General features: G+C 39.6%; 1 pseudogene; it reads right to left on the bottom strand.

The window, feature by feature from the left end:
• Positions 1–3,073: 3,073 nt before the first annotated feature.
• On the bottom strand, positions 3,074–3,952 carry LOC126499155 (40S ribosomal protein SA-like; annotated as a pseudogene).
• Positions 3,953–12,392: the final 8,440 nt, after the last annotated feature.

Genomic DNA, 12,392 nt, shown 5'->3' with positions numbered 1-12,392 from the left:
CAGAGTCAAACCTCCGTGTAAAGCCAGAGATGGAACTGTAATAACAGCATCCCTGGTAGGCTTGGTTGAACATACGACAAATGGACATTATAAAGCTGTCAACGTTTGCTGTGTTTGATTCATGCTTAATTAAAAACCACAGCAATAAAGAAATGAAGCAGGCCTCACCTGTCAAATCCAGCATTCATTTTAAAGGAACTTTTTAAATTTTAAAATGACATCATATTTCTTGCAGTAATTTGGGGAAATGGGTTTCATTTTCAGCAGGGCAGATTGAACTCTGCTGTTGATTTCCACTCCCCCTAGAAAGGAAAGTGATGAAAATCTTGCTAATAAAAGAATAAACCTGCAAGGACAAAGAGAATTAGAGAGAAGACAGCAGCAGGTGAGAGATGCGGACAAAATTTTGGAAGACGAAAAGCAGATGGAGGTGTGGTAATCTAATTGGTAGAGCGAGATGAAATTGAGGACCCGCAAACGAGACTATTAAGAGGTAGCTAGCTAAGTCACCCTTCAGGAGCTTGGGCGGGCTTCCAGTGCAGAAATGTGTCTTGGAACCCACGACCCTACAGATTGTTTCTCCCACTCTAGCAGAAGACAGAGAGCCAGAATGGGATGCTAAAACACTGGTTTAAAGCAAGAACTTGCTTAAATGAAAGTCTGTGTTGAGCAGTTAAAAGCCCCACCCCACTAAACACCTACTCTTCTACTGTCAGAGTCCACAATGACTCCAACAAAAAACAAGGCAGGACTCCAACAGCCATAACTGTCAGTTTACCCCAGGCAGACTGAACGGTAATGCCTGTTGTCTCGATCCCTCTTTAGCTTTTGTTGTTTGTAGATGACAAACAAGCTATCATGGGCCTTGGGAAATGGCTCATTGGATTAAATGCTGGTTGCGGAAGTCTAAAGAACTCAGTTTGGATCACCAGGACCCATGTAAAAAAATCTAAGTGTGACAGTATGTGAGTGCTTTTCCAGAGCTTCAAGGTCATGCCAGGAGGACCGTGGGGTCTCTCTGACCAACAATCTAACCAATCAGTTAGCTCCAGGTTCAGTGAGAGAACCTGTCCCACAACATAAGAGAAAGATGTTTAACCTTGATCTTTGATCTCCACATGTGCGTGTATATATAATCACACCAGTGCAGGTCCACACATCTATGCCTCGAAACTTTTCAAGAGGCAAAAAGATTCTTCACTCACCATTGTTCATTACTCCTTGATTACTAATGGCATGAGAAACTTTTCTGTGCTTTTATCATTTCAATACACTCTTCGATGTACTTTGGCCCTTAAGTGGATTTGCCATCATTGCAAAGGACTTCCCGAAACTTCAGTTTTTGTTTTGTTTTGTTTTAATTTTTGAGTGCTAACAAAACAAATACAAAAAGCAGTGTGTACTCACAATGGATTCTAATCAAACAGAGTATAGAAAGAAAAACAAAACTAGACTGATTATATGGCCTAATTTCCAGACCATGTAAGGGCACAGAAATCAACCAGTGTGATCATGTCATAAAGACAGAAAAGCATCTTGGGAAAAATGCCGAGTCAAGGGTGTGTTGGCAAAGATCTAAGGAAATTCCTAATGAAAGACATTCTCACCATCAAATTAGGCTACAGTAACTAGAAGTCCACATGCCAACACCACTGAACCTCAAGTCAAATCTCATTACCACCCCACAACATGTCAACCTTAAGCCTACAAGATTCTGGAAGAGATGTGGTAGAAATTTCTGATGACACTGAGCAGAATTTTTTTAGAATTAGTAGTGAATTAGATTGAATTAGCTCCCAGACTGAAAATAAAAGAATTCTACTTGAGAGTTCAGGAAATCAAAAATTCCAAAAGACATTATTGATAAAATGAAAATACAAGCCACATGATGCCAGAAAATGTGTGGCAACACTATTTTTGAGAAAAGGATAGATCAAGAATATGTATAGAGTGTAATTCGGTGAAAAGTCAACTTATCTAACATGTACAGGGTTCTGGGTTTGATTCCCAAAATTGTAAAAAGAACGTGTGTGTATGTGTGTGTTTAATTTTTTATGTATTAAAAACAAATTCTTATTAAAATGGACAAAATGATAAATCCTTGACTTTCTTTGCCAGAAAACCTAATGAAGCAAAATGTAACCCTCTGGGAGGTGGTTTGTCAAAGCTATATATGAATCAGCTAAAAGAGCTTCCAATAGTTGAAAAAGTAATGACTTAGGCAATGACAGCAATGAGTTATTGGATTACTTACAGAAATATTTATTCATGAAAATACAGTTTCATGAACCCACCTCTATTAATATCAAACAAATGATAAATAAGCCACAAGGCATAAGAAATAAAACCCTTCTGTGTAGAATTACAGATTATATATACAAATATTCATTCTCAAAAAATTACCTTGAGGGCCATGAGGTGGCTGGACAGATCAAAGGACTTACCACCAATGGCTGAATTCCATCCCCAGGATCCACGTGCAGGGAGAGAAGTGAGGGTTGTAAGATGTCCTCTGCCCCGTGCTCCCACACAATTCCATCCTCTCTGCACACACATACATTAAATAATAAATATGCAATTGAAAAATTAGCCGGTCGATGCTGGTGTACACCTTTAACGGCAGCATTTGGGAGGCAGAGGCAGGTGGATCTCACTGAGTTAGAGGCCAGCCTGGTCTCCCAAGCAAGTTCCAGGACAGCCAGGACTGTTACATAGAGAAACCCTGTCTCAAAACAAACAAACAAAAAGCAAAAACAACAACAACAACAAAATTAAAGAGAAAGAGACTTCTTTGGATTATACTGAAGAAAGATACAAGGACCAGTGACATGTCTTAGCAAGTAAAAGTGATTGCTGTGCAGACTAATGACCGGGTCTCTCTCTCTCTCTCTCTCACACACACACACACACACACACACACACACACACACACACAAAAGCAATAATAATCAACACAAACAGCATATAGAAGAAAATTCCATATCAAATTTCTTTTCTTTTTTCCCCTAGCTTTTAGGAGCTTTCTTTTTCTTCCACCTGTTTTTCCTCTTTGCAAAGATGTCTGCAGATGAGTTCAGGACCACTCAGTGGTGGCTCCAACCCACTCAGTGGCCTGAGCTGCAGGAGCTGCAGACCAGTACTCTGTGACTGGCTGGGCACTCCAGTCTTCAGCGGGGAACTTCTGGATGGATACAGAGGGTACCTGCACGCCCTCAGACCAGTCTGTCACTTCTGGGTGAACAAGAGTGACCTCAGGAGATGGTGCGGTCCATTCGCCCTGAAATTCCTCCTTGGTCACAACCTTCTCCACAACAGCCTGCTCTTCCTTCTCAATCTCCTCTGAGCCTTTATAAAAAGATCAGGCATAACCTCCCTTGGACTATCACAGAGGATAGAGCCACACATGCGGAGTTCTTTCTGGGCCAGCATCCACCGTATCAGATGCACTGAGTGAGTTTCCTTTGTTGGCTCAGGATGATAGTGTCTGTGCTTCAGAGAGGAGAGAGAGAGAGTCTATGTTACACAGAGCAATGGTGGGCAGGTTGGCCTCAGACGCTTCTATGAGGGGTTGGTGGTCAACTCTGAGATCAGTGACCACTAGAAGCCGTGGCTCCCTGAAGACCGCTTGGATCTGGTTAGTTAAGGTCCCTAGCATGAAGCCAGTGATTGGACTGGCTCCAGAGGCAGCAGCGAGCTTCAGCACAGCTCACAGGCCAGTGTTCCTCATGGAGGTGATGACGTTGACATTAGCAAGGTTCTCAATGGCAGCAATAGCCTGAGCTGCAAACAACAGCTTCTCCAAGGTCCTCTTCAGATTTACCACCCCTTTTCCAGTTCTAGATTACTGCTCCATCTGAAAGCCAAGGTTAGTGTCACCTAGCTGGGTTCCAGGGGCAGAGAATTTGTCACCATCTTTCTCCTACATCTGCAAGACATCAAAAGCTCCAGACATTGTGAAAGTTTCTCTTTAAATCATGACAGGAATCAAGAGCAATGCGTGCCCTAAATACAATTTCTTTAGGGGAAAAAAGTCAGGAGAATAGGAACTTTACTGTGAGTCTCTGTGTCAAACGTGAACTTGATCTGGTGGTTAAAGCTACAGTCCCAGTGGTAAAGGAAGTTGATAATAAGTATGACTGCTATGGTATAATGGAGATAGAACCTTTGCCATCGTGTCTTCCAGCCCTGTGGCCTTTTATCTTCGTTTCTCTGTCAATATAAAATAGTCCTTAAAAAAATAGTCTACTATGAGAAACTGAATAACTACCAAAAGAGAACATATAACAATTAATAGTCCATAAGAACTCTCAAGATCATTACTAATTAAATTACTACAATTAAATCTTGATTAGAAGCCTCTGCACCTTGGATTTTTCAAAGTAAAAGACTGACCTCATCATGTGTTGATGTAGACATGGAGTAACTGGACTGTTGCATTTCTGACAGAATTCCAGTAACTACTCTGAAAATCAAAGTGATAAGCCCTTGAAAAGTCAACGTGTGTCCATGATATGGTTCGTTTAGCAGACTTCTAGGCTTTGGCTTGAGAAAAATTAAAGCATATCCTTATAAAAATATTCCCAGTAGCTTTATTCATATTCCAGAGAATGGGAATATAGTTAGGCTGATTCATGATCAAGTTCATGGGTGAAGAATATTTTTGGGCCAGAGACATGGCTCACCCCAGTGCAGCCAATCACCCACACTGGCTGGCTCACAACTGCCACGAACTCCAGTTCCAGGCATCTGGTGTTCTCAGGCACCCACATATGTATGGTACACACAAGCTCGTGTAGGCAAACATGAGCATAACTGTACATAAATCTTTTTCAGAAGCTGTCTTAGCCACACAATGTAGTCTTTTCATTAAAAATTAAAATTTGCTAGTAGCATGAATGGACCACAAAATAACTATACTGAATGAATGCAGCCATTTAAAAACAAAGAAAACCCTTGTTGTGTGTATGATATGTACCTTATATATTCATACCTCTACATATTTTAATTTATCAAATTCTGCTCTTTAAAATTGTATAGTCTAGTAAAATATTTTCACCCTCTGACTTGACTTGGAGTTTTTTTTTTTTAACCAAGTTAGGGTTGTTTGCTTGCAAATATCTTATTAAATTCATAATAAGCTTCGTTAATATGCTTATTTTCCTAATATGACCATATCACTGGACCTGGTGTTTTCATAGTAAAGCATGCTCACAGGGAAGACAAAGCCTACTTCTTTAACTTACACAGTTACATGGGCTTTGTCTTCCCTGTGAGCATGCTTTACTATTAGGGGGCTGGAGAGATGGCTCAGTGGTTAAAAGCATTGCCTGCTTTTCCAAAGGTCCTGAGTTCAATTCCCAGCAACCACATGGTGCCTCACAACCATCTGTAAAGAGGTCTGGCACCCTCTTCTGGCCTTACAGACAGAATATTGTATACATAATAAATAAATAAATATGAAAAAAAGAAGTAGGTATGGAAACCTAGCTGACACAGGGAGTAAGGTGGCAGGGTACTTTATACTTGATCTTAGCCAAAAGGCCTGGAACTGATACATTTTAAGAGAAGGGCTTTCATCTAGAAAAGTTCATTAAGTCTAACATTGCTTGAAGAAAGAAAGGGAGATGATAAGGAATTGAGGGAAGGATTGAAATGAATGAAAAAAGGAAGAAGAAAGACAAAAGGAAGGGAGCGAGAAGACAGGAAGGAAAGGAGAGAGAGTGGAAGGGAGTGAGGAAGAGAAGAGAGGTTGGGAGTGAGGGAGAAGAATGGGGAAAGAGGAAGCCACCTACCAGAAACCGAAGTTTTGACTCTCCAGTATCAATAACTTGAACTTCTGAAATCTCTTGCAGATAATACGGAATATTTTGTTTTATGATGGAAGAAAAGAAATACAAATACTCAGGATATGTATGAGATATGGTCCCAAATGGGAGTTAAATGGACCAGGACAGTAAACAATTACATGACTCACGGAGCAGGGTGGCAGAGCAGTAAGTACCATCCATCAAAAACTTTGAGAACAGTTGATTACCACACAGAATCTAGGACTCGGAGAAGTTAGTGCACAGCATCGGCGTCTGCTGTCTGAGGTGTGCTAGTAAAACGAAACCCCACATTGAAGGAAATTCATCTCCAATTTGGCATTCTCTTTCCTGCTATGACAAAGATTGGCTTTCTGTTTGTTTCCCGGTGTATTTCCTTGCCTCTCTAACTGAAATAAACTCTGTTTTGCTTTTTAAAAGGGTTTCTATTGCTGTGATAAACACCATGACTCAAAAAGAGGAAAGAGTTTATTTCCAGTTACAGTTCCGCATCACAATCCTTCTCTGAGGAAAGTCAGAGCAGAAGGAACTCAAACAGAACCTGGGGACAGGAGCTGGAAAAGAGGCCATGGAGGTATGCAACTTACTAGCTTGTTCCCTGTGTCTTGTTCAACCTGGTTTCATATACCATCCTGGACCACCATCTGCCAGGATTGTCACTGCTCATAGAGCTGGGCCCTCTCATGCCAATCATTAATCAAAAAAACACACTACAGACAACAAAAGGAAATCAAGGGGATTCAAATTGGAAAGGAATAAGTCAGACTTTCGCTGTTTGCAAATGATATGATAGTATACATAAGTGACCCCCAAAACCTCTACTAGGGAACTCCTCTAGCTGATAAATACCTTCAGTAATGTGGCAGGATACAAGATTAACTCAAAAAAATTGATAGAATTCCTATATACCAATGATAAAGAAGCTGAGAAAGTAATCAGAGAAACATCACCCTTCACAATAGCCACAAAACCCGAAATATCTTGGGGTAACACTAACCAAAGAAGTAAAAGACTTGTTCTACAAGAATTTTAAGCCTTTGAAGATAGAGATGGAAGAAGATAACAGAAAATGTCTTTACATGTTTCCCATGCTCTTGGATAGGTATGATCAACATAATAAAAAATGCAATCCTACCAAAAGCAATCTATAAATTCAGCACTATCCTCATCAAAAAAGGAACTTCTGGAGGCATCACCATCCCTGACATCAAGCTCTATTACAGAGCTACAAGAATGAAAACAGCTTGGTATTGGCATAAAAACAGACTGATTGACCAATGGAATTGAATCAAAGACCAAAATATTAATCCACACACCTATGAACACCCGATTTTTGACAAAGAAGCTAAAATTATACAACGGGAAAAAGAAAGCATCTTCAACAAATGGTGCTACCATAACAAGATGTCAACATATAGAAGAATGCAAATAGATCCATATCTATCCCTATGCATAAAACTCAACTCCAAATGGACTGAAGACTTCAACATATATCTGACCATACTGAACCTGATAGAAGAGAAAGTGGGAAGTAACCTTCAATACATGGGCACAGGAGACTGCTTCCTAAATATAACACCAGTAGCACAAACACTGAGAACAACACTAAATAAATGGGACCTCCTGAAACTGAGAAGCTTCTGTAAAGCAAATGACATAGTCAATAAGACAAACAGGCAGCCCACTAAATGGGAATAGAACTTCACCAACCCTACATCAGACAGAGGACTGATCTCCAAAATATATAAAGAGCTTGCTTCACTGGCCGTGGTGTCCCCACTTCTACCTTACTAACTGTTCAACTCATTTGCCGTCTGCAATTGAGTGTTCTTCATACCCATCCTTTTGGTATCTCGTGATTAGTCTGGGGCATTCCGAGACAGAACAAAACGAGAAATGCTTAAGAAGCTGCATCTCTGCAATGTTACACGTTCACAACCTCTCTTCCCTTCTCTTTGGCCAGAATGTCCCTGCAACTCCAAGTTGTGCCCAGATGTTTAGAGACATTCGATTCGCAGGAGTCATCCCTATAATATGTCCGTGGTTTATTTTGAGATGTGTGCTGTGGCTCGGGCTGCTGCTATAAAGCTATGGGTTGCTATTTTCTTTTTGCCAGAGGAGTTCTTTATATTTTCAGTAAGATCCTCTCTGCGGGAAATAATGTCCTCTAATGCAGATTTCCTGCCGACGTCCACAAATATTTCTCGGTGGGGTTTTCTGTTTCGGCCATTTCAATGTACTCATATCACTTTAAAATTCAGTTTTACTTACATTCTTCTGATTTTCACCGACTAGTAATTTTAGCCTTAGATTTTTTTTTGTCATGTTCTCTCTAAATCTTAATGCCCTAGACGTCTGAAGTATAAAGCAAAAGTGTTGCTTTTCCTTGAACCTCATTTCAATGTGGAACAACATTAAGTATGAATATTAAGTAAAAGTGAAATTCTTCCTCATGGCTAACGTGGTTAGCTTGGCTTTCAAAATAAAACAGAATACTTCCTGCTATTTTACATGACACCCTGGCTGCAAGTAAAACAATATTCTTATTTGGGTGTCACTTTCAAATACATATTTTTTTCCCAACCTCTTGACTAGTTCTTTGGTTTAAGCTTTTCAATTCCAACCTCAATTTCAATAAACTTTATTGGCAAGGCAAGGAATGCAAGCATGGCTAGAATCCATAAATTATGTTTGTGACTTTAGGGCACCAAGTGTCACAGAGGTGATGGATTTTTTTTCCCCTTACATCTTCATTTTCCATTAAGTGAGGGAAAAAAATAGAGGACACTGTAGCTCAAGAAAGACAGGAAAGTGGGGGAAATAGAGACTTCTCCATCCTGCTGCTTTCAGAAAGGAGCCAAGAGTAGGAAGCAAATATTTTCTTTCAGAAAATAAAAGAAATAACAATTCAAAATTTTATTGCCAAGTAAAATTCAAATTGTAGATGTCATTGAACTTTTGTGAAGCTCAAAATTCATACAACATTGCAATCCTTTTATAAAAAAATTAATTAATGCGTTCAAAAAATCAATACTTAAAATAGTAAAAGGCAGCCAGACTGTGGTGGTGCATGCCTTTAATCCCAGCACTCAGGGAGGCAGAGGCAGGCAGATCTCTGTGAGCTTGAGGTCAGCCTGGTCTACAAAGCAAGTTCCAGGACAGCCAGAGATTCACAGAGACACTCTGTCTCTAAAAGCAAACAAACAAACAAAAATCGTAAAAGGCATCCTCCATATATATTAAATTCATTCTATCACAGTTTTGTACAGATAGATGGCACATTCTGGTTACACTTATCCCTGTCCCCTATTTTATAGTCCCTCTTAATGAGTCCTCCCTCCTCGCACCAAGTCTTTATTCCTCTTCTGAACTGAATGTTTTAAAGATGAAAAAGATTATAGCCTTGGCATGATGACAAGCCTTTAATTCCAGAACTTAGAAGGCTGGAGCAGAGAGATCTCTGGGAGTATGTGATAGTAAGTTTCTGGCCAACCAAGACTACATAATGAGGTCCTGTCTCAAAATAAAATATAAAAAATAAGAGAATATATGTATATGCAAATGTCCATGCAGGCGCTGGCAGAGGACAGAAGTGGGTATAAGATCCCCAGGAGCAGGAGTCACAGAGTCATGAGGCACCCAATGTGGGTGTTGGGAATCGAATTTGGGTTCTTGAAGAGCGCTCTTAACTACTGAGCCAGCTCTCCTGCCACTGTTGTATATTTTTCAAGGTTGACAAACATCATAAATTTCAAGTAAAAATTTAATGAATAACTCAAGCATCTAGCATAGTCTGTACTGTTTTCCCAGCCTTTTTTGTTGCACAATGGACCATTTATTTATACAGATTTTTTTTTAATATTTTCCATAGTTGGTCCATACTTTTAGCCTAATAGGTAAAAATGCATTTTAAATTAATTAGAGCTTAGAAACTCTAAACACAGTTATTGGTGACTTTCTTATATGTTGGAAGCCATAAAACACAAGGTTTTTGTTGTTCTTTGTTTTTTGAGATAGGACTCTCTATATAGCCCAGGTCAGTTTGGAACTCACTGTGTAGACCAGACTGTCCTGGAACTCACTATGGAGACCAGGGTGGCCATGAACTCACAGAGATCCACTTGCCTCTGTCTCTGCCTTCTGAGTACTGGATTAAAGCACCATCCATGCCAAGCAAAACATAGGACTCTTGTAGAACCACTATATTTGTACCCCAAAGTAACACAGTTTCTGTCAATTCCAGTTCTCGTAATTTTGATCAACAAAAGAAAAAAGTCATGATGCATTTGCAATTGTACAAAATAATACTATATTCCTGACAGAAAATTAATTTTTGTTTTTAAGAAGTTGTCTTTTCCTTAATTCCCCTTATTGTATGGGTTGAGTGTTTGGGAACAATATTTGAGACCAGCTTCTGCCTTATTTCAAACCTTTTCCCTTTACTATCTGCCTGTGTCTGATGCCAATCACCACAAGGCAAGTTCCTGGAGTGATGTAATCTCTAGTCTGTATATCTACAACAGGACACTAAGCAAGTCAACACAGGTTATACCAGGAAGCCTGATCTACACTCAGCAATGCCCTCTACTAACTGTGGGTTCTTCTGCCTTTATACTACAGATGTTTGGGGCTAGATAAATCTGTAGTGAGGTTAGAGACACTTTGTCAGTTTCAAGATGTTTGGCAGCATCCCATTTTTTTGGCTCAGGGATACCAGAAGGATTCCCAATCTCAATCCCAGTTGTGACATCTCAATGTATTTCCTAGAGGCAAATTCTCCTAAATGTACTTGACAGTTTATCTTGTGTAACATGTGGGAAACTGTAGTGATATTTTGTTTGTAATCTAATAAAGGTTTCCTGAAGATCAAAGTGCAGAGCTAAGTCACTAGCTAGTCAAAGAAGCTAGATAGTGGTGACACATACCTTTAATCCCAGCACTTGGGAGCCAGAGGCAAATAGATCTCTGTGAGTTCAAGGACATCCTGGGCTACTCTAGATTAATCCAGTCACTAAGAGAAACAGAGCCAGGTGGTTTTTGGTTCACACCTTTAATCCCAGTACATGAGAGTCACATACCTTTAATCTCAGCACTAAGGAGGTGGAAATGGGAGAGATACGGCTGGGCAGAGAGAGGAATATAAGGTAGTAGGAGACAAGAGCTGAGATGCTTCTGGAGATAGTCTGAGGATTTTGTAGAGACAGAATTGCCCCTTCAGTCTGAGCATTGGTAGAAGTATGAATTCTCTAGTGGCTGGCTGCTCTGCTTTTCTGATCTTCAGAATTAACCTTTATATCTGACTCTGGTTTTTATTATTAATACCAATTAAAATTCATGCTACAGGCAACATGTACTCATGACGTATGCAGACATATGTGCAGGCAAAGCACTGTTACATACAAAATAATGAGAAAATAAGTTTTAAAAATGTGTAGGCACACAGAATTCCGCTCTAGCCCCTGCTATGTAATATCCCCATAGTAATTTTCTTGAAACCAACCTGTTAAATATTGGTATGAGGAGTATCTCTTACAAAAAAGTCAAAGGCACACTCATTACATTGCACAGTATGGCAGTTTGAACCCTCAAACCTTCCAGGTCCTTTCTTCATTATAAATATTAACTGTGAATTAAGATTATTAAGAGGTGGAAATTTACCGGGTGGTGAGGCACATGTCTTTAATCTTAGCACTTGGGATATAGAGCAATCTCTCTGAGTTTGAGTTTAGCCTGGTCTACAGAGTGAGTGCCAGGGTAGGGTCCAAAACTACACAGAGACACTCAGTCTAGAAAAAATAAAAGAGGGAAAAAAGAAATGGAAATGGAAACTGATTTGGTTAAAAATATTACACAGTGAAATTGTTTTACAAATTTACTTCTGTCTCTGAAACCCATTAGGAAACAATGTTAGACATAGGCAGTAACCTTATTTTGATTCCCAAATAATATGCATTCCCCTTAATCCACCATAGTCAAGACATAGGAAAATATCTGAATAAGACAGAGGATTTAACATGTCTGAATTTCCCATTACCTCTGAATTCTTGGCAATAGAAAGAGGGATTTCTATATCTTTCCCTAATCAACTTCATTCTTTAAGAAGAAAATGTCACCCAGATAAGTCAATACATGTTTCTCAAACAAGACTACCTTTAAAAAAGATTTATTTTTATTTTATGTATATGAATGTTTTGCCCCCATTTGCACAATGTGTGTACAAGCTTCTCAGTTTCAGTAGGTCCCATTTATTCAATGTTGCCTTTTATGTCTGTGCTGCTGGGGTTATACATAAGAAGTGATCTCCTGTGCCCATCTGTTGTAGGGTACTTCCCACTTTCTCTTCTATCAGGTTCATGGCCAAAAGACACTTAAGGTCATGCTCAACCTCCTTAGCGATCAGGGAAATGCAAATCAAAACAACTTTGAGATATCATCTTACACCTGTCAGAATGGCTAAAATCAAAAACACCAATGATAGCCTTTGCTGGAGAGGTTGTGGAGGAAGGGGTACCCTCATCCATTGCTGGTGGGAATGCAAACTTGTGCAACCACTTTGGAAATCAGTGT

This window comes from Alexandromys fortis, unplaced genomic scaffold, assembly GCF_014885135.2.
Source record: "Alexandromys fortis isolate MF-2015 unplaced genomic scaffold, M_Fortis_MF-2015_v1.1 scaffold_14, whole genome shotgun sequence".
In the NCBI taxonomy this organism is placed as follows: domain Eukaryota; kingdom Metazoa; phylum Chordata; class Mammalia; order Rodentia; family Cricetidae; genus Alexandromys; species Alexandromys fortis.
The sequence above is the reverse complement of the archived record's forward strand: the minus strand, read 5'-3'. Positions and strand labels throughout refer to the sequence as shown.